This window comes from Lonchura striata, chromosome 1 (assembly GCF_050655825.1).
Source record: "Lonchura striata isolate lonStrDom1 chromosome 1, ASM5065582v1, whole genome shotgun sequence".
NCBI classification, from domain to species: domain Eukaryota; kingdom Metazoa; phylum Chordata; class Aves; order Passeriformes; family Estrildidae; genus Lonchura; species Lonchura striata.
Window position 1 is genome coordinate 50985181 of NC_140703.1, and position 23338 is coordinate 51008518.

General features: G+C 38.6%; 1 long non-coding RNA gene across 1 annotated transcript in view; it reads right to left on the reverse strand.

Annotated features, from left to right (window-relative positions):
• Positions 1–23338, reverse strand: part of LOC116184333 (uncharacterized) — a 122325-nt gene that overhangs the window by 87860 nt on the left and 11127 nt on the right. The window contains exon 1 of the long non-coding RNA XR_014958811.1: positions 1–23338. This exon is cut by the window's right edge and continues 11127 nt beyond it. This is a non-coding gene — a long non-coding RNA (uncharacterized LOC116184333).

Here is a 23338-nt window from a genome sequence, read left to right on the forward strand (position 1 = left end):
CAGTGCTGATGGTTGTCACCATTGGTGGAGAGGAGAAATTCTGCAGCCTCATGGAGAAACAGCTGGACAATAGTGCAGGATGTAGTGTCTCTTTAGCCAACTCAGTCATCCCTGTGGGTAGGAAAAGAGCAGGAAAGGGACAGAAAGGACAGTTTGGATGGAATAATGGAAAGGACAGGAGCAATAGACTGGGTTTTTAGGCAGGGGATCTAGAACAGAAAAGATACAAATTTCTTACCTACTTCCTGCTGCAAGGAGTATGTGCAGAAAGCTTCCTCCCTTCCGTTCCTTCCACTTCCAAAAATAATCTCAGCCACCACTTGCCTCCATTTGTCTGTGCTCAGCTGCCTGGCCAGAGACTCCAGCTGAGCCTTGTATATCCTGCAGCATTAGTGAGACTGAGCAACTTCAGGCGTGCTGCCTCTTCCCTTCTCGGTAGAATGACGCTGTCTATCCATCAGCCACACTCCCCAAGTGTGACTTAGTCTGCCTTCATTGCACACTCACAATCAATCTGCTGGGTATCCTATGCTCTTATTGTAGTTACAGCACTGAGTATATTTCATATATCTACACAGCTTATTTCATCTTCTGTTCCTAGAAAAATATATATATCTCCTCAATTCAATGTAGGTAAAATCACTCAATTTCTCTCAGTTCTTCAGCTTCAGTTTTGTTGCTGGTGTTTATCTTGTCATGTTCTAGCAGAAAAATACATTTACTAGTTGCAGTTGCAAGAATTATAAATGGGTTTTTTGCTTTGCTTAATTTCATCAAATCAGGAGGCTTGGTTGTACCTTCATAGCAGGAATTTGCAGGGACACAACGGTGAAATAACTCCTGCGTCAGTTTGTTCATATCAGGGCAGAAGTTTTCAGTGTGAGAGAATCTCAGGGGAAATTAGAAGGAATACAGAGCAGATAGACAATGAAAAAATAGGCATATAACTTACTGATTCCAAGGCACTCTGCTGAAATACTAGCTACTTCTTTTTGCACCAGAGGGAACTGTGCTGAGAAATACCTTCATAAGACCATTGTTTCACACACTGATTTGACAAAACAGAATGAAAAATTACCTGGTTCTTTGAACTGCTATGCAGATGCTTAATTACAGGTGATTGCAAGAGCCCTGGTGACTCAAACTCACACATCAGTTAAGTCCTTCAGTATTAAGACCACAAATACATAATGCTACATTCTTTAATTATGCCACTAGAAGTGGAGGTCTGTCTATTGATTAAATTATCAGAATAAAACTTTTATAATCAGTATCACATTATTTAATCAATAACAATAAAAAATATATTTTTTAAACATAAAAGACCATATGCTACAAAAAGCTAGCTTGGCTGTTTCTTGTAGAGGAAACTTAAGATATCCAAAATCTGTACGAGATAGAGCAAGGACACAAGAATCAAAGCAGGACACAAGAATCAAAGAAGGACTTTGCTGTTTTTTCAAAGTAAAAATCAATTGCTGGCTACAGCTGTGAGGACTACAAGATCACAAAATATATTTGAGTTAGATGCCAGACAGCTATAAAAGCTTTTCTGAATTCATGGACATCCCAGGGCTTCTTACAACAGTTTGTTTAGAGTTGTTTTTTTTTTTTCCTTTTCTCACCACCAAAATAAGCCTGACAAAACCAAAAGGGCTGTAATGTCATCCCTGCTAGTACTGCAGCATAATGATCTAAGATTGAATAGATTAGCTTAAATTGAAACATTTTTTGGCATCATAACAGAGCCATTATGGGATATTTGGTTACTATAGAAACACAGGTAATGAAAGAAGCACTGCCACTAAATAATGAAACATGAAATAGATTAATACAGACATCAGAAACAAAGCCTCATATATTACATTAAAGGACTGATTTCACTGACACACCACTATGTCTGGCATGTAAACTCATTTTACTGATTGTACAAATCTAAAAAACAGGCTGTGCCTAGATGTCATTCAAATGAAAAACAAAATTGTTCAATTTTTGGAAACAAAAATAAGTTTTATTAAATTGCTGCTATACCTTTGTTGCTCACCCATGTTAAACAAATAATCTTAAACAAGAAAATAGTACTTCCTAAAAGGTAACATTTAAAAAAGAGTGCAGCACCACAACATCTACAGCAACACTTAGTCAAAACCTGTAATTGCTAGAAAGAGCTGTTTTTCTAGCACATCTGAGTTTTAATGTTAAATACCTTTATGTTGTTACTGTTTTTCCCCCAAGGTAAATAAGAAGTTCTTTGCCTTTATCAAACAGCTTTGTCAAGACTGTAAAAGCAAGTTTCTACTCTGCTCGACCACACTGAAAAAGCTCAGCCTCTACAGCCACTAACCAAAATGCGAAACCTTATATGAAGATCTGTGCAGTGAGGCAGGGGTGGGTGTTTTTCTTTTTCCCTTACACAAAATTTAGCATCAACACCAACATGAGAAAATATAAAACTCCAAATTGTCAACAAAATTACTAATGTTCAAAACAGTCCCTTTCAACTTTAATAATGTCTGCCATTCTCAGCGCACCCTTCCCATTCCTCATTCTTCCTTCTCTTCCCTGTTTTTCCTCCTCATATTTCTTCCACACTTATTTGTCTGCTTTGACAAAGAGGTTACACAGTACAAACTAAAAACCTTCTTGTAAATATCTCTGCTCTAATATTTTAACCATATTTGCTTGGAATTAAGTTCTTCATTACTGGATATGTTGCCAGTTAGGGAACACAGTGTCCTTTTAGCTAAAGGTTATTACAGCAACATGAAATACAACAATCATGACTTGAGAGAGTGAAGAATGAGGAAGGATGCAATCTAATAACTTTAGTATTAACCCATGCCTTAACAATGTGACATCTAACACACAACACTTACATGAAGATTGGGGCTCTACACATTGGAGAACAGGGGACACCCAAAGATGGGGGTGTGAGGCACAGAGCATTTATTTCATACATGACTGCTCTTTGAGGAGGGTTGACAGCTTTACCATGCCACTTGGGAAGAGGGTCTGGATTTGAGCTGTTGCTTTTGCAGGACTAGAGAATTCAGAAAATATTTGTTTCTGTATTGTAGTCACACTTCAGCCACCTTCCACTAACAGAAGTTAATAGCAATATGTTACTACTCCTTGTTTCTGATTCTATTATTTCTTAGTTTTAATAACAATTAAGGGAAAAATTAGTCTCCAGTAAGGCTGTTTTTTGTACTCTCAACATCCACCTTACTCCTGAAACATGACAACTGGTGTCATGTCTCTACCTTGCAGGTGAAAACAAACCAAAAAATTCCAACCAACAACCACCCAAAAAAACCCGAACACCCCCCACTCCAGCCCCAAACCCCTCTCAAATTCAGGCTAATTTCTTTTTTTCCCAGTAAGAATCTTACAGAACAGGAGATATCATCAAGCAGTTAAAATAAGAAAGTTTATACTGTATGTGTCTGAATAGCCTGTGTGTTTAGAGAGACCAGAAAGGTTGAATTCATTGATCTTCTTTTGTCTATGTAATGCTGATCCAATGTCAAAATAAGGGGAGAATACAAGATGTATTGAGTCCAGCTGGACTAATTGGTGCTAATTTTCTTTGTAGTACCCCATTTTGAATTTGGATTGCGACTAAAACACAATCAATCAAAAGAGTCAATAAGACGTCAGTGTTTTGGCTATTGCTGAGCAGCACTTGTCCAGCATCAGGGTTTTATTTTTCCCACTCTGCCCCAGCAAGGAGGCTGGGGGGAGCACAACACTCTGGGATTTGACACAGCTGAGACAGCTGACCACTAAGCCAAGGGATACTCCATTAATGCTATGCTCAGACATAAAAGCTCAGAAGAAGGAGGACGATGCAGGGACAATTGTGATTATGGTAGTTGTCTTTCCAAGCAGGCATTACATGTGCTGAGGCAGGACTTTCAGGGAAGTGGCTCAACATCTCTCTGCCAATGGGAAGTAGTAAATGAATACCCTATTTTCCTGTGCTTGCACAGCTTTGCTTCACCTATTAAATGCCTTTATCTTTAGCACAGTCTTCTTGTTTTTGCTCTTGTGATTCTCTCTCCCATCCTGCTGAGGCATGACTGAGTGACTGGGTGGGGCCAGGACTTACCAGAAGAATACAGAAGAGGGGGACAAAACTGACTCCAAGATGTATTTTTGTATTTCCTGATAAAAGGAGGCAAATCCCAAGGTTGAAAAGTGCATGTGAGAACTCACATTAAAAACAGGCTCTGTTCCATGAGTAGTAGTCATAGAAGGTGACTTCCACCACATTTTTCCATATGGATAGCAACTGGGATGAAACTAGGTTTCTCCTATGAAACAGGATTTAGAAACTTTGTGATTTTCCATTTTAGAAGTCCTAGAAATATTTCTGTATTTTGTAAAGGATATTTTGAATTATTGATGAAATAGCCTTTTGGCAATGTTTTCATGGCTTTTTAAATACTGTTATCTGACTCTTTTGTCAGAGTTTTCTTCAGCAAATTAAAGAAAGAAATTGGCTCATAGTTCACCTAATAAATATAGTTAACCACAGTTCACCTAATAAAGATACATAAAACTTCTCTTCACATCTATAAAATCGAATTGTGGTGAAAGACCATATTTTAAAACATTTAGTTTTTATCTCTATTGATCCAAAGAAAATAATTTACAATTTGACTACCATTCTACTCTGATATCCTTAGGTGATGACTTATAAGTAATTCTGGTCAGTTGAGTATTAGAAGAACAACTGCTGTATTAGCTGCTTTTGTAAATATTTTTTTGCACAAAAGATATTTGTAATCTGCAGAACCAAATTACTACACCAAAGCAAGAATTGCAAGGCTAGGAATCACTGCAAAGTGCTACAGGGCACAAAGATGTCCATGTCTCTGTGGGCAGAGGCAGCCCCATATGGGCATTTTACAGAATCAAAGAATTATTTGAGTCAGAAGGGACCTTAAAGATCATCTAGTTCCAAACTCCCCACCATGGGCAGGTGTGCCACGCACCAGATCATATTGCTCAGGGCCCCATCCAACCAGGCTTTGAATAGCTTCAGGTATATGGAGCCCACAACTTCTTTGGACAACCTGTTCCAGTGGCTCAACACCCTCACAGGAAAGAACATCTTCCTAACAACTGATCTAAACCTGACATCTAATTCCTCTGAAGCCCCATGCTCCCTTGCTTGGGTCCTGAAGACGGCAAAGGAAGCCAGAAAAGACTGAGAGTAAGGTGTCCTGACTATATTAGAAGAAGTAAAGAAGGATCAAACACTTGAGATAGAAACAATTTGAAACCTTAAAGAAGCAAAGATCTGGCATCCTATTTTCTAGACTGAGCAACTGTGTTAGCATTGCAGGCCACGACTTCATGAGGATGGATAAACATGAGCCACGGATACATGCAGCTTTCTGCTTGCCCTGCACATAGCTCAAAGTGCTTTCAAAGCAGCTTCCAAAGAGCCCTGTGACCAGTAAATAAATTTGCCATACCCTCTGCCATTTGGAATATAAGTATAGCTTATCCTGATGCCTTAGGGTAGGTATCTTTATGTTCCAACCTAATATACCCTTAGCTAGCCTAATGTAGATTCATTTAGGCTAAAAAGTCAGATCCTGAAGTTGCAGGAGTACACACCCATTTTTAGCCTTTCACAATACAGTGTTCTAGCACAGCAGCAGGGGAGGGGAGATGCTATTTCTGTAATTTCACATTTCTTTATTTTAAAGCTGACTGCTCAATGGAAAGTAAAAAAATGTCATAAAGACCTTCTTGACTTCATCAAAAATTGTAATCAGCAGTATCCAACAGCTTAAAACTTCCATTCCTGGTGTCCCCAGATCAGCTGCTTCTGCTCCGTTTCTTTGAGGAGCTGACTACATTGCAGCAGTAAACTTCACCAGCTGGATGGGGAAAAAAATGGAGAATTCCTTCCACACAAAAATTACAATTGAGCACAATTGTGCCACAGAGGCAAGGCAGGAGGGAACAGTACAAATACCCATTTTCATATTTCCATGCACGTAAATATATCATAGCATCCCTACAAAAACCTCTCTTGAGGAGTTTCTGTTTATTACAGCAGCGAACAGCACAGTAAAGAATACTGGCTGTAGGCTGCCATCTGCCGGGTTTTGTGATGAAAGGTCACTTGCCAGCAGATTTTGGCAGATTTTGCCTTAACATTGCAAACAGCATAACAAATGCTCACCCATGGAAGGCTGGGGGCATGGGGGCATCTCATTCCCACCAGTGGCAGCTGATGAAGTTTCTGGAAGCTAGTGGGTTTCCTGAACCTGACTTACAGCTCCCCAGAACACTTTAAAAGGACACTGCTTTGCACAGATATTGTTTCTGTAGTGACATGTATTTTAAATTAATATACTTCGATACTCTCAGGTTATGAATCTTTCAGCCACACAAATACACAAACATGAAATCCTCTTTTAAGCCATGCTAATATGCAAATTCTAGTTTTTGTGTAACTTCATGTCATTGTACAGCCTGTACATCACTTTCTTGCAGTAGGATTATAGTTTTATTTTCATCAGTTGACACACCCTAAAGGTTCTACATCTGTTTTCCTGGGCTCTTAACATCCTTTAATGACTTATTACAGCTCAGAACACAAACATTTTATTGGGTTCAATGGCACCATGTAAGTTAAATGAACCTGTGCTGATGAAGAGATATTTGGTCTTTTATTTAGCTGACATTTATGCAAACGTGCAAGACAAGTACTCGTAAAATATTCTAGAAATAAAAACCAGGCTTGTGTGAGTCAGTAGTACTTTTGCCTGACTTCACTGGCTTCAAGCTTTCAAGCAATATGTCTTGGTACACAAATTCCTCAGCCTGCAATGAGCTCCACATATTCTCCTCAGTGAGTTCAGACTGAGGATAGTGCCACTAATTTTGCAATGGAAAGTAAGGGACACGGAACTCTCTCCATATTGACCATATTCTCGGAAAATTCTCTAGTATCATTCCAATTATAGTGTGGGCCTCCATCTTGTGGCTGCTACTTTTCAGAGACAATCTTATTAACACTTCAAGTTTTCATCTGAATTGTTCACCAGCTTTTTAAAATGTCTCATGAGCCCCTGTTGCAAGCCATGTTAAACTTTCTTTGTTCCAAAAGATACACAGCAGAGTAACTATCAAATGAGCCAACAACACAGTTGAATTTTGCAATAATTGGGCCTCACTATCATGATGCTGTAATCAAGAGGATATTGTCAAGATTAACAGAACTTATACTAACTTACTTTTGTGTTCTCTACAGCCATTTGCAGAATGGATATAATTCTTTATAATGTGAAAAGGTCTTCCCTTGCTTGTTGGCTTTAGTGTTCTTATGGATCTCAGTGGAAAGTAGAGAAGTCTGTGGTATTATTATGTATATGTACTTGTAAGTAGACGTTTGCATTTTCATGCACATATTTTGCAATTTCTCAGAAAAAGAGAATAGAATCTCAAGTGGAGTTTTTTGAAACGAACAGCATTGTGAAATTTCCTGTGGCTTTCAGCATTCAACAAATAAGAGTCTTCAAAGACTTATGCAATCTCTGCTCGAGCCAGCTTTATAGTTCTAGTGTCTCTTCTTAAATACATCAAATTGATTAAAATCTAACATGATTCTTCTAAATTTCTTGAGCCGACAGGAGTCTCCTGAAGTTCAGCCAAAAGGTAAATACAAAGTCCTGCATGTGGGATGGGATAATCTCACGTGGCAGGGCAGACTAGAGATCAGCTTTGAAGGAAATGACCCTGTGATTCAGCTGGAAGGTTGGAACATGACCCACCAATGCACCTTTGCACCACACCAAGGTCTCCTGACTATATTAGAAGAAGTTAATCCAGCAGATTAAGGGAAGAGATTGTATTCAGCACTTGTGAGACAACATCTGAAATACTGTGTCCAGTTTTGGAGTCCACAGTGGAAGACACTGACAGGCAGGTGAAAGTGCAATAGAGGCCAGCTTTGTGAGCTAGATAACATGATGCAGAGGGAGATCACATCAGGTCTAAGCATGTTCAGCCTGCAAAAGGCAGGACTATTGGTGGGGGTATCTTGCTGCTGTGAACAATACCAGATAAGAAGGTGTAGATAAAGTGGAGTCACATTTTCTAGTAGGTGCATGGTTATCTGCGAAGAGACAACAAGCAGAATTTGGAACATAGGAAAATGTGAACAACTATAAAAAAAGATTTTCAGTATGAGAGTGCTCAAACACTCAGAGCACCGAGCACTCAGCAGAGGTTGTCTCAGGAGGCTGTGGGATTTCCATCCATAGAAATATTTTAAAAATAGCTGGATGTGGCTCTGAGCAAATCCTGATGCTGGCTTTGAGCAGAGGAGTTGGATGAAACACATCCAGAAGGTGCCTTCTGGCCCGTCAGATTCTGTTCTTTACCTTCTGAATAATTTTCTTGTTCACACAGCAGTAATAACATGATACAGGAATTCTCTACTGGCTCTCAGACACTTCAGCAGCTGAGGAAGAAACAGCCCATGACACTGTAACAGAATATTCACTCGAAGCTGTCCAAGGCATCAGCTCTATGTGCACGCAATGAGACAATTCCTACCAAAGCTCCATTATAAAAGGTTTGGTTCCCCTGTGTGTGTTGGGGAAACAGCTCCCTTTCTGTTATTTAAATGCTGGGGTTTGACCTAATCTGTAAATGAGTTTGCCAGCCTAACAGCACAACAACAATGAGCTGTCACATTAGCAGATAGAGTGAACAGCTATTTTCCAGGTAGTGGAAAGCAATTAATAAACTCCCATGTCACTCCAGTTAGTATGGTCTATGGCTAATCAGATGCAAATCTCACCTTAAATAAATAAGCAGACAGGTTATTTCTAAGTAGAATATCCCCATTTACAACCCTAGAGACGTGTTCTATAAAAAACTGTAGGTGTCACTGAGTCTGGTTGAACTGTAATTACGCTGGCCTAAAGTGCCCTCTCCTTTTCCTGGCCCATAAACACAATGGAAAGGGAATTTTTGGCAGCCTACTGAGTTATATCCTTCCAATCTGAAGGACGGGAGAATTTGAGGGGCATTGTGAAAACTTCTATCCCTAAAAAACAAGGTTGCAAGTTATAGTTTCCAGTATTACTGTCAGGTTAAACAAAAATCCATCCTCAGATACATAGTAGTATTGCATTTGAAAAATGCACTAATATAAGACTAATTTTTATAATAAAGTAATTCTTATATTCAAATATCTAGGCTTTTTTTTTTTTTACTATAGTTAATGGAAATACTAAGAAAAATACCTCACATCGACTGTCATGATAAATCAAATCCTAGCTCTATTTTGAACGTCCATCTTCAGACTGTTAAACTGAACATGTCACCTGACAGATTTATCTATTAAGTCCTGGGGAATTCAACATCATTTGTATTTGCTGTGCAAACTCCATTGGTACCAGTGGATAAAGTAGATTTTAGGATGACCTCTGTTGGCAAGAAGTCATAAATTACAGATCTGGGACAAGATTTTTTTTTCATTTCACCTCCTAGAGTGCAAAATTAAGGGTTATAATTTAAAATCAGTTGCCAGTTGAGAACATATGAAACTGAGTATCAATGCCTAAAATTGCCACAAGTAATGACAGCACTATAAATAATGTGTGAGTGATGACAATTGCTAATCATATTTGGAGTTTCTTAAATGTAGCTCTGATTCCATTGGGTCTGAAATTGCAGGAAAGCAGCAAATTTTATGAAGTATGACAGTTTCTTGTTACATATACAGGCTTCAAAGGGTATTAAAAGTGCTTTCCAACAGCTTTTATCTATAAAAAATATTGACCCCTCTGTGGACAAAAGCGGAACCTGGGACTTACATTTGGGGTATTTCTTACTGAAGTAGTAGTACAGTAAAGACAGATACTTATTTCAGGCAGATGTTCTGCCTTTATTTCATAGCGTGTAAGTCTTGCCTTTTTTGTTGGCTATCTTCTCAAGTAACTATTTCTAACAAATATGTACACAGAGAGGAAATAGGTGACACCAGAGCCATTATTTTTAATTTATTGTAAGCCTTTCAAATTTTAACAGTGTTCATTCCTGTAAAAATGTCTCTGGTGTTTAACATACTACTGATCTCTCAGCTTTTTAAGTCATCGATTCTTTGTCCTGGAAGAAAAAAAAAAAGATAAAAGAAAGCATCTAGGCAGGACATAAGAAAACTGGTGATTTTTCCAAGCTCTCCTGTTGCCTCCTATGTGAGCAAGGTATCTGGTAGCAAGCACTGCTCTGATCTCCTGAAGGAGAGTGTCTTTTCCACGAGTCATGAATGGCAGGAGTGAAAGAAAAGCAGCACATTCCTTTGATGCTTACCATGCACAGCTGCTCATCTAGGTGTTTATAAAAGTAATCCCCACTGAACACATTGGGTTGTAGTCCCCAGGTTTTGGATTTGGAGCCCTGTTGAGCACTGCTGTGTCTGAACACATCCACATCATATGATAACTTGTCTGCTTTAAAGGATGGGATGAAGTTTGTTTGGAATGTTTTGAATGGCTGCCTGCTTAGCTATTGTCTTATTTCTCTGATGTCCTTTGTCACAGGTATAGATTTTTTTTCACCCCAAGTTTATTTTTCCAGTGCTGTTCTGCTCCTCCACACCCTGCAGTTCCCTTCATTGGGAGAAAACAAGCGGCCAGCACTGCTGCAGGAAGCCTGTTGCCAGGGCATGGGCATGTCTGCTTCTCTTCATCATAAGGAGCCAAGACATTTTATGTACGTTCGCTGTGTTAAGAGCAAGGTGACACAGTCACTTCAAACAGCAAAAGGCAGAAGAACAGTTCAGGAGATGCATGACAGGGTATGGTGCATAAAGGCCAGAGGCATTGGATGCATCATAAAAAAAAGGAGTGACCTGATTCCAGAACACAAACAAAGACCTGGCTATTTAGCTAGGGGAAGAAAAAAAAAAAAAAAAAAAAGGCAACCGGAGTGATATTTTGTCATAAACAAACTGGCAAATAAGGAAACTGGCAGTTTCTCAAGGGTATCTAATACCAAGGTTTCTCAGGGCTAAGTCTTTCTATGAGAAGCACAAATGCTTAGGCACTTCAAAGATAACATAACACAGAGGAACATGACATGAATATTAATATAAGGCAAACAGAAACATGATTTCAAAAAGGAAAGTTAGACAGATTATTTAAAGACAGTGAGATAAAGAAATTAAAAAAAACAACTAACCCACTAAGCAGTGCTTTTAGGTGAATTGGCTTGCTACTCAGCTGTCTGCTCCTTAGTGTTCCTTGGCCTCTTTCAGCATTCATAGTTCTCACAGTTCATGCAAAACATATCAACTATCCAACTATCTATACATCCACACAGATAGTCAACATCCTTGCCCTTTAGTCTTATCTTTTTCTTACTCACCTCTAAACTCCTGCTCTGATCTGACACAGTTCAAGCCACTTACCTTTCTTTTCATTCTCATGCATGATGCTAAGTTCCTTCTCTTGTTCCTCTGCACCTTCTCCATCAGGGAGGACCAGTCACTGCTGATTTCTCAGCTGAGTCAATCTCTACAACTAGGGTACTCTACATAATGATCTATGCTCTTGAGAGCAGCACCAAATAAACATAGGATGGAAGACATTGGATATTTTGGGTTTGTTTTTGTAATTTTAATTTTTTAATTTTCATTTTTAATTTAATTTTTGTAATTTTTGTTTTGTTTTTGTTTTTCCCCAAGATAGAAAGCATTTTTGCCAGAGGGGCAGCAAACTCATTTGCTCATGGCAACTATCACTCTGATACTGGCATTGCAAGCAAATTGCAATGCATGGTTTGTCCCAGAAAGCTGATGGAGTGAATAAAGGAAATTGAAGTGTGGATTTCCCCACAGCATTTAAAGTAATAAAAGTGATGGACCTAATTCTCACCAAGAGAGAAGATCAGACTGCTCTACAGAAACCTATTACAGCCATCAGGAGAGGCTTTGAGATCAATAGATATTTAGAGGTAGCCACAGTATGAGGTAAATGTTTTTTGGAAGAAAAAAAAGTTTTAAGAAAGAATGTTGTGGAAAGCTGACAGCTGCCTAAATAAGAACAGGAAAAATCCTCAACCCCAAAAAACAAAAGCCTAAAAATTGTGCTTGTGACCACTTGAAAATATTTGCCCATAACAGTGGGAGTTTTGGCTGCGTGCACACTTTTTCTGTTTTTATATTAAACTTACAGCTGAAAACCATTTATTTGACCTATTTATAGAACTCCAATTGGAAAAATAGGGTTTTCTTTTCTGACATACTCTGTAAAAATATAATTAGTCAATCAAATAATGACATAAAGATTGTACAAAAATGCAAGTTAGATTATTTAACTTCTTTGTTGCTTACAAATTAAGCTTATTTTGTCTCCATATGTACTAGTTCATTAAAACAATCTCTTTCTTGTAAGAAATATAGTTGTACCAGTATGGAAACTTCACGCTGACCTTTCAGCCCTGGTGTAATCATGACCTTACTTGTTCCATTAACATAGAAGAACTCTCTCAGGGACTGTGTCTGAAAATGCATCAGTGGGAGATTTTTGTCTTTTATAGCTGTCAGGAAACATACTGGGATACTTTATTTGCTAGATGAAAAAGATGATGCTTCCATGAGAAAAGAAGCTATGAAAGCTATCCCAGTAAAACAAGAAAGTGCGGCAGCATATGGAATAAGCAGAAAGCAAGAGCACCAGCATGACTGTGAACTGGAACCCACATAAAACTTATGAAGAAAAGAAATTCTAAACCTTTTACACAGCTTCAATCAGCTTGAAATAAACTGGACTGCTATTCTAGTAATAATACTTCTAAATAAATTGTTATGGTTCAAACAAGCAAAGCAATCAGACTTTCTTTTCTCTGCTGAAACCATATATACTGATTCCCCTTTATCTGCCTATCACAATGCTCTCCTCTGAGCCACAATAATTCATCCTTCAGGATTGAATTCTCCCAATAAAGTTTCAATTCATAAACAGATCTTTTGGTGGCACAACACATTGCCTGAGAGTTTTTCATTCAAGATGAATATTAAAGGCAATTATATATAGAAACCATACTAAGAGTTGACCAAGGTCTGAAAGACCTTTTCTCCTCAGTAACAAAAGTCCTAGAAATAACATTTTAACTTGTTCATCTGTTCTACCCTATAGGGAAAACTTTATAGTTAAATATAGAAATTTGGCCTACAACTCTGTTACAATAATAAGCACAGTTTTTACAAATAAACTGCAAAGATCAATGAAAGATGCATGCTGTCTTGTGATGTGCTGCCAATATTTTAACAAAGAGCTCTAACAATAAAAAAGGTCCTTCCTTTACTCATGCTAACCTTGACACAGAAAGCAAGTTGTAAAACTTTTTCATTTTGACCACAAACATTCTGTATTAGACTTACAGAAAATATGAAAAGACAAAAAGGTGGACAGTCATTTAAAATGAGTTTTTGCTGGGGATTTTTATGTTGTGTCCTGAAATATGGATCAGTCTAAATTGATCTTGTCCTGTGGACAAGAACAGGAATGATAATCCAAGTCATAGACAGGATAAACTAAGGGTAGGTACTTGTCTCAGTCTTCTATGCCAGGTACACAGAGAATGCAGGTTTAGCTGAAATTCAGACCAGGAAGTTTTAAGCCATCATTCTTCACATCTTAAAGATTTCTGGCTTACCAGAACTGTCCAGAAGAGCGGACTCTCACAGTAGGGACTTCCTGAGAGCATGAATAGCTATTATCTGACATGAACTTAATTTGAAAATGAAAGAAGCCAGAACCTAGGCAAAATTTAGGCTCAAAATTGCAGTTTTCAAGTGTCTATCTGCTGCCTAGACCTGAAGACATTACTGTTTTCAAAGCGAGAGTTTCTCATCAGTTGACTAAGGTCCAGCATCACTCACAGTCTAGAAATTAGCTGTTTCCCTACTAGTATCTAGTAGTCATTTCCAGTCAGTAAATGCACACTGACAACAACTGTCATAAATCCACAGCTATAATTTTCTTCTCAAATACAGCTGTTGCTGCATTGTCTCCTTAGACTCTACTCCAAATTTCTACAGAGAACTCACTAGTTAAGTCACATCTCAAAGGAAAGGGAGATTGAGGTTTATTTCCTATGTCTTCTTGAGACTGGCTTAACTACAGAGTCTCTCTGAGCTGACAGGGTATACACAAAGACCTTGCAAGAACATGCAGTGTTTGCTCCTATTCTTTAATGTTAGTATTTGTTCTCATTCTTTAATCAGTCTGATTAAAACAAATACTTTGGCCTTTGTGCACAAGTTATTTTTAGATTCATTGCTTCAGGAACAGCACAAAGACCATGAGAACTATCCTGTAATTCTTGCCCATGGGTTGTTAAATGAATTACTTCAACATTGCTTTATAAACATGTATGTTTGAAGACACCTCAAGTGAAAATGCATTGGCTCCAGATTTATCTGTTTAGTTTTACTAATTTGTTGCTTTCAGAGACACCTAAAGAATGGTCTCCACTTTGATACCCTGTGTTCTGAGAGAACTCCTAGTTGTTCTTGTTGAAAATTTGTCTGACAACACAAGCTTACTACAGTTTAGTTTGATTTATTTCATAGGCAAAACATTCACTCCTCAGTAAAACTGTGCATATAATACTGTCTTGATAATGTGCTTAGGTAGTAGCCTTGAGATGGGCTACACGACTTTTCTAGATCAGAAGTAAGGCCATTACTCTTTTGTCTTGGAACTGAATTCAGCAGATCACCAGAATTGAACATCACTAAATTGAAGTAATACAGAGGATTATAACCACCAAAATCAAAATGCTTCAAGACCACAATACATGTAATTTCCCTGTGCTTGCCAAGCATTTCAAAACTGACCAAGAATAAGCCTTTTAGACTCCTTTGCCACCACTAATAAGCAATTCTGAATCTTCTGCTCCCAGATGAGATACTGTCTGGTATACCGTGAGTTTCCTGAGGAGTTTTGTTTAAATAATTGAGTAAAACCACTTATTTGAGAAATATTGGTTTGGAGCTGTGAACAGCACAATTCAGATTTAGCTACTGTTTTAAGATTCATGCAGGGACCTCATCTTTCTAAATAAATTCTGTAAGATATAAGGTTTGATTTCACTATGATACTTTTTGTCAATCTTCTTCCAAGCTTGAGACTTCTTGGCTGTCAGCATCTCCACTATTGCAAATACCCGGTGAGTCACACACAGCCTTGGACAAGAATTTTCATCATAGGAGAGAAAAAAATGAAATATGAGGAAAACTGCATAATTATTAAAAAAAAATAGAAAGGAAAAAGAAAAAGAAAGAAACATTTATGGCACATTGAATGCTGTCTTAGAACAAAATTCGTATCTCCCTGTAAGAAAGACCTGGGGCACATCAGGAGTAATGGTCAGTGGGGCCTTCAAACAGCTCAGTGTGATTATGTAAGGAGCTCAGGAAGTAGAAATCAGATAAAGTATTGTTTCAGTATGTCTTCAGCTGGAAGACCCACGTACAGTACTTCCTACTACTCCTTTGTTCAAAGCAAAACTTTTCTCAGGTTTAAAGAAGCCTTTTCTTGTCCTTGAAGTTTTTAATCTTCTATTGACTCAGCTCTATTTACCCTTTTAGAGGGCAAGCTCAGCAAGCTGGCAGACCCAGTTAGCCAGGAAGATCCATTTGCTTTAAGAAATTATAACAATTAGTTAATATTTATATTGGTAGATCTCTTTGTGTGGTTTTCCAAGAATGGAGTGAAAAAAAAAAATCCAGGGAATTTGTAATGGGTTAGCTGCGGAAACCAAGGGCACTCTTTAAATTGCTTTGTAGTGGCAGTCCCCATTTCATTTCAGCCTTTGCTGATTTTATTTTACCACACAGCAAGAGGTTTATAGCTTACTGGCAAAGACAGAAAGAGAAAGAAAGGAAAACAGTTGTATACTTGTCAGTTGTATACTTGGGGCTCTGATAACCGTGAAAGGACTTCCCATTTAACTGGTTCTACTTTGGGTTATTGGATCAAGTCCACCTTTTATATGTGGAATTATTACAGTAAAGTTTTAAGCTTTCATGTGGGAGACTCATTACTGCTCCACTTGTGTGAGTTCAGTGCTGTTTCAGGGGAATAAAATGGGTTAAAGCTCAGCAGGCCCTGAGCATGGCTCACTTTCATGGGAGCAGAATGCTGGCATTGTTATAGGCAGAGAGACTCTCAAATCCATGAAATTCGAGCAATTACCCAGGACCCACAAGAGGTTCACACAGGAGGATATTCCTGATCCAGCTGACATGGATACTGGGAGCTGTAGGTATTGAGAACAATGGCACTCTGTGACCTCCTCTCACTGCCCAGGGATTGTGGATGCACAGCTCAGGGGACCTACAGCCTTCCTGAGGCAGCAGGGCACAGCATCTCACAGCTCCAGCTGATCTCACAGCTCCTGCTTAGCGCGGGAGCAGCAGTTTCCACATAGCTTCTTTATGGACTTCCAATAAAATCCTCTTTCCCTAGAAGTAGTGAGCACATCTTGGGAAAACAGGGAAAAATCTGAGCACATAGCACACCTCTGTTCTCCCACTCCAAGGATTATTCTTATGTCTGTCTACAAATAGGCTAACTGCAAGTGCAGGTAAGAGAGTAATTTGACTGCCTTAGCTCAGTGATTAGATTGCAAACAGAAGCCAACCGCCCTGACCTCCTGACTCTGCCTTAAAGCCACCACTATAATCATTAACTGCTCATACAGACTTGAAAGTACAAGTCATGTGTGTGACATGTCACAGTGGAAACAGCTGAATTAGAGCAAAGACAAATAACTCCACTGTAATACTAAAAAGGGTTAGACCAGGTAATAAATGGGATTTCCAGTTTGAAAAATAAAGGACCTGATTCAAGAAAAGCCAAATGGCAGCATTTGCAGTAGTGAGGACAGGCTGAGTAAATGTTCATAATGGTGGCAAGGTGCACATTTATCTGTGCAAAGATCTGAGCAAAGATCTGTACCTCTGATGCAGAGGTACAAAGGGCTGCATTCCCTGGCAAGAAGTTCTGCAGTTCTCATCATGGCACAAAGAACCTGCTCCTTACAGTTGCTTTAAGTCTCTGGCTACCACTGTCTGCATTTCATGGTTCTTTGGCCTCACAATAGAAGAGGAAGCAAACAGACTTCTACTTTCTGTGCCACTCAAGGGTTGCAGATCTCTGCCAAGCTGTACTGGCACTCTCCATCCTTTAACTATTCTCACTTCTCCTACCCTTTTCCAGTTGCAACTTCTCCCTCAGAAGACTTGGTGATCAGAACTCTGCTTAGAGTATCAGCTGTGAAAAAACCAGATGTTTGTACCGCAGCAAGATTATGGGATTTTTAAAGTTTATTTATTTTTCCTTGGTTTTCTGACTGCTTCTAGGATTATGTTTTCATTTATCTATCAGAACTCCAGAGGTTTTGTCTGCAGCAGTAATAAATGGCATTTAACACAATTATAAGATCAGATTTTCTCCATGTACGTTTCTTTACACTTGTCTGTCCAAAATTTCATTTGCCATTTTTTGTCCAGTCATCCAAACATGTCCAACTTTTTGATGTTAAAAGTAGAAGTATTGCACTCCACCAAACTACTTTTCATTAATGCTTTTCATTCTCTATCAATTACTTCCTCATGTAAATTTTTGTAAAATTCATACACCTTCAGCAACTCTTTCTGTTTTGCTGAAGCAAAAACTTTCCATCAAAAATATTGCATACATCTTTCCTTGGCAATATATTAGAGCCTTCATTGCTTTGTAGTTCAGTGACTTTACACCTTTCCAATGTTTTGCATATAAATTAAACTGAAAAGGACATAGACACAGCTGGTTTAACTCAATGTGGTTTCACATAAAGTTTCTTTCTTCCCTTATTTTCAGTTACTTTGAATAATTATTTGTGCAGGTGAGTGGGTTGTATATAGAACTACTGGTGGAATGTGTGCAATAGCAATGTTAGAGATGATCAAAGTCTTAAATTTTTAATTATTTTAACTTTCCCTTCATCTTTGCTTCCATTTTAACCACAGTATCTTTGGCATGCCTGTGTTGACATTACAAGATCCACAAATTGACAGATAATTTGCTGAAGTACATGAATAAATCCATGAATCCAGAGCTGGATCCTTTTTGAATTATTAAAATGGAACTTCTTTGAAGAACTGGAATTGCAAATATAAACCCCAAACACTGCACAATGCATGGGGTATTTTTTACCTTATGGTCCATATTAGAGTAGCCACTGGAGAAGATATAGGATAACCACACCACGTGGTGTTAGAATGCTGTTCAACAAAATAAACTGTTCTTGTTCCTGTCTAATGATCCAGAACAAGAGAGGCCTAATAAGCAATATTACATGAACACTGAATCAACAGCTTATTTTGAACAAGCATGAACAATGATATGGTGGAAAAAAAGTTGTTTTACTACACATTTTAAGATAAATTTAAATAATTAATGATCCAGTTGTTAATACTTCCTATTTGTCACTGGTTTTCTTAACTTGCAGAAAATATAATTACTTTGGAAGCTTTTGCTGCCAATTTATTCTAAACCTCACATTTTATTATACATCTACAAAAAACAAGATGGTAAATGCCTTGAAATGCTGTTTTCCATGCTAACTTCAGCTTTTTGCAGTTTACCTGGGTAAAAAATTCCAAGACATCATGTGGGAGGGGACTTGGGAGACAGTCCCCCTGAGTTACCGTGGGAGGTAACAAGTGTGTAGTTTCCTGCCTCCCCTGTTGTCAATCTTTTTTTATACCTTCCCCCGTTCCTGTCCATCAGTATGTAAGCCAACCCCCAGTTCTGGAAAGTTCCTCGTTCTCTGTACCCCCATTGGTTCCTTCCCTGAAACCACTCCTTCCCCTTGCCCTCATTGGTTGTAGCCCTATCATTCATCCTTGACTCCTCCCCTGAACCATTCCCTTGTTGGATGTTTCCTACCCGGACCCGCCTTCTCTGCCACAGTTATAATCCTCACCCTGCCCTCTGTTCAGCACTCTCAGTGCAAGCTCTCTTCCAGAGTGGTTGTCACCCTTTCGCTCCCCAACCTGCCTTTTCCTATAATAAACCCTCTTGGAAATTAAGCTGCCTGAGTGTCATCCCACCTTCAAGAGGAAGCTACTTTACTGCTATCCGGCTCCTGTGGACCTGACTGTGGCATGCCCAGAGGTCATAGAACCCAGGCGCGTCAACATCAGGCAAGCTTGCTAGATGGAAGTGAGGAAAATTATCAGTTATTGGAATAAAGAGGCTACTTGGAGCCACGTGAGCTGTTCTAAAGACAAGATAAATAGCGAGGGTCAAGGAGTTTCAGAGGAAATGGAAACAGGGAAAGTGAATACTGAAAAAAAAGACAGTGAAGTTCAAAACTAGAGAGAATGATACAAACCATTCACTCACAGAAATTTCAAGAGAAATATTGCTTGGTCTGAAGAAAGAAGTGATGGAAATATCTGAAAGTACCAAAGAACTTAATATAGAACTAAAGTAAAAATAAAAGCATGCATTAATAGCCAAAGACATGGCTGACAGCAATGGACTGTTTAAAACTCAGGAATAACTCTCATTACTCTGATCAAGATCTGCAGGGCTATAATCTGATAAAACCACTGCAAATATTATCTTTCAGCAGAAGATCTGCATGCTAACAATAGGCAGGTGACAATGAGGTGATACCACAGCATGTGTGCTAGTCCAGTTCCTCTTATCCCAGGAGGAAGATTGAGTAATGCTGTGAGGACACGCAAAATGAAGAAACATTCATGAAACTGCTGTGTTTTAGGCAGGCTTAAGAAAAAAAATTCTGAAGTAAAATAAGCATGCTAAGCCTTGTAAAAAGAGGTAAAAATATTTCATCAGTGCCAGAGAAGAAAATTTGAAATGATGAGGAGTCAACTGCTGGTGTACCTTTTTTCCTTTCATACACAAGTGACCCCGGACAGACCATTTAGACCCAAGTCCTTGTGCTTTGTGGTGGTGAGTCACAGAATCACAGAATTGTTTGGGTAGGAAGGGACTTTCAAAGGGCTCTGAGGCTGAGTGAAATCTACATGGGAATGACCATGAATGTCTTTGGAAAAAAATCTCCTTGCTCTTTTACAAGGTCTCAAAATGAGTCCATTTCCTGTTTATCTCAGATAACCAGGCCTGTGTATTTTGATCACAATTACAGGCTTAAGAAATCCAAGAATTCCCTTTTAAAAAATTATCTATTTAATGACAGCATACGCACTGTAAATCTTTTTAACATTTTCAGATTACCTTTTTTGTTTCAGATTTTCCATGGAAATAATAGGTACTGAATTTTAAATTTGTATAAAAATTGCCAAAGACCTCAGCATCAATAGTGTACACATTTACTAATGAATATTTCATAATTATTTTTAACACAATACTTTAATGATCAGTTTGAGCTCCATCCACTACTCCTCAAAAGAGGATAACTTCTTACAGAATGTTTTCATTTCTTCACATCTGAATTATACAGTAGCAAATGTTCTCTAAGGAACATGATTGTAATCCTCCTACTAAAATCAAGAGTAAGTTATTGGGAGGTGGGGTGTACAAATAGTGGAAAGAAGAAGTTTAACATTAAGTAAGAAGAACTATAATAAGGTTTACCTTTGCTATTTATGTTTCAGAGTTTGGGACTGGGGTAGGTCTATAACAGACTGTTAAAATTAAACTCAAAAAAACTTCCCTCAAAAAATTGCAGCTCTATTTTTTCTGTATGAATGAGCATACAGACCACTACTAGTTCTTGTGGCAATATTAAAAAAAACTAATCAATATAAAAATGCATTGAAAATGCTGAGGTTAAAATGCTGCTTATGCCACACCCATATACAAATGGTCATTATTCACAATAGTGCCTGGATTTTACAGACTGTGCGAAACTGCAGTGTTCATTCATTTTGTAACTAGGAACTGTGGACCAATTCAAAGCCACATGAACTCCGAGACAGTTCTGAACTCCACAGATTTACTACCAAATTCAGCATCTAAGAGGGAGACAGGTCAACACAGCCAGGAAAAGCAGATTAGCCGCTAATACAATTGGTGTCTGCAGACTCTGAAAAAGCATGTGGATGACTGCTACACCTGGGCTAACAGCATGTGATCCAAAGTGACAAAGCAAAAAAAAAATATTTATAGGCATATCAATCTAGATCAAAGATACAGATATATAGATATGTAGATACAGAGAAAACAGTCCAGACACTCGGACAACTAATTGGAAGAGAATAATCCAGGTAAAAGGCAAACATGAAAGAAAGACAAATTAGGGCACTTTACCTCTTCTGCAGGCTGAGACCTGCTTCTCCCTGCTAACCTTGAAATTGCAAATGTAATAACTTCCAGAACTGTTAGTAACATCTGGAGCAGTTGATTGCTGAAGCCCCTGTGTCACATCTTGCAGACTTTGAGATCTGTGACTGCACTGAATCTGTTCTGTAATTCTGAAACTCTCTGAAGTCACCTGGCTTCAGGTGCGACCCTGAAGGATCCAGACCCTTCTTACAGAAATTTTCTGAAATTTCCTTCAAGACAATTTCAGCAGTCTCTACCCATTTCAACTCTTCCTCAAGTCCTCATGTCACATTCAATTTTTTTTTTTTTTGTGCTAGAGAAATGCCACTATATATGTGAGATATACAACAACGATCTGAAATTTTAAATAATTTGAACTGGAAAGAAACCACCAGGTAAAACAGCAAATACAACATAGAGCTTGGAAATAGCAGATAAAAATAGAAAATATATTGCTGAGCCAGAAGGTATCCTATGGGATGTAGAAGACACTGAAGGCCAAGTAATACAGAGCTGGACCCATAGCCAGGTCTAAATTATATCTTCAAGAAAAAGAGAAAAGAAAGAAGAGCAACAGAAAAAAAAAATAAAAGAAAAAGAAACCCAGTTGGTTGAGATTACTAGGCAGGTAAAGCAGTTATCACTATTCCTGAAGTTTTTTGTTGTGCTTTCATCACTATCCCTCTCTCACTCCTCTGCTGCACAGCCGTGTACTGATTTTGAGAATGCTGAAACAGCAGCAGCACTTCCCCTCTCATGTGAGCTGGCAGGGACAGAAATGCTTGCTGCATACTGTCTATTCCATGAGATCTCCCAGTATTTTGCCTGTTCCACCTTTGACAGGAACATGTGCATTTCTAAAAGTTTTTGTACTTATATCCTGACATCTCCCAGATCATTAAGAATGGAGGTCACTGCTCTTGCATAGTCCCCATTTCAGAAGCAGGTGGCAGATGAGGTGTCTCCCACGCTGAGCCCCACTCTGCTGTGTGCTGGGGAGAGAAGCCGATTGTTCAGGGATTATCACAATGGCAGGGATTATCATGATGGAAGGAGAAGACTTTGTCTCTTTGTTAGCTGGCATTCTGGAGGAGAAGACTCTTTGCCTCCAACATGTCCTGAACAGCTGCTCTGTCATATCACAGGTGGTGGGAGGCAAACACAGTGCAGAGCTAGAGTAGGAGAAGACCAGGAGACTGTGCTGCCCCTATTAACAGATCCACTGTCTCAGGACAGCTTAAATCCCTCCTGAACTTGTATTTCTGGGAGGAACTGGCCTGTTGAGTGCTCAGCTTGGAGTAAGACAGTTCTACAGAGGACATGCACCATTGTGGCCTCTGCATCATGCCAGAACAGTAAAACTGCCATTATCAGAAAAAACAGAGCATATGTTTTCAAATAACCACCCATCTGTTTACCTTTTTTATGCATTTACTTACTCTGACTGCACCTAGGGTTGGTGTCTGTTCAGAAATAACATACCTCAGCAGGGAACACCCGAAGGCAAGTAGATGCACCAGAAAGACACAAAATAAATAGGATAGGGTGATATTTTGTCTCCACCTGCCAAAGGACTAGAGGGCAGCTTTTACAACTTCTATGCAAGTACAGTTATAATACTTCTACCATTTCCAAGATCATCTCTTATGATTTCATCTTTTTTTAATATAATTTTCTTTACTTATTTTCTTTATGCATTCACACACAGAATTATGTAAGACAGTGAAGCTCTGTCTCTCAACACAACTTCAGCTGCATCTTTTCTTGTTCTGATACTTCACAGATTCACAAGAGTTTTCTCTAATGTTAGATTAATATTTCTCAAAAAATGTTCACTCTCTTTTCCGGAACACCCCAACTTGACAGCCTGCATATCAATGGAGAAAACCTTACAGTCAATATTAAACAGCTGTTTCTTCCATCTATAGTATCATACATTGCATCTTTAGAACTTCTGTGCATTTAATTGATCCCAAAGAACACAA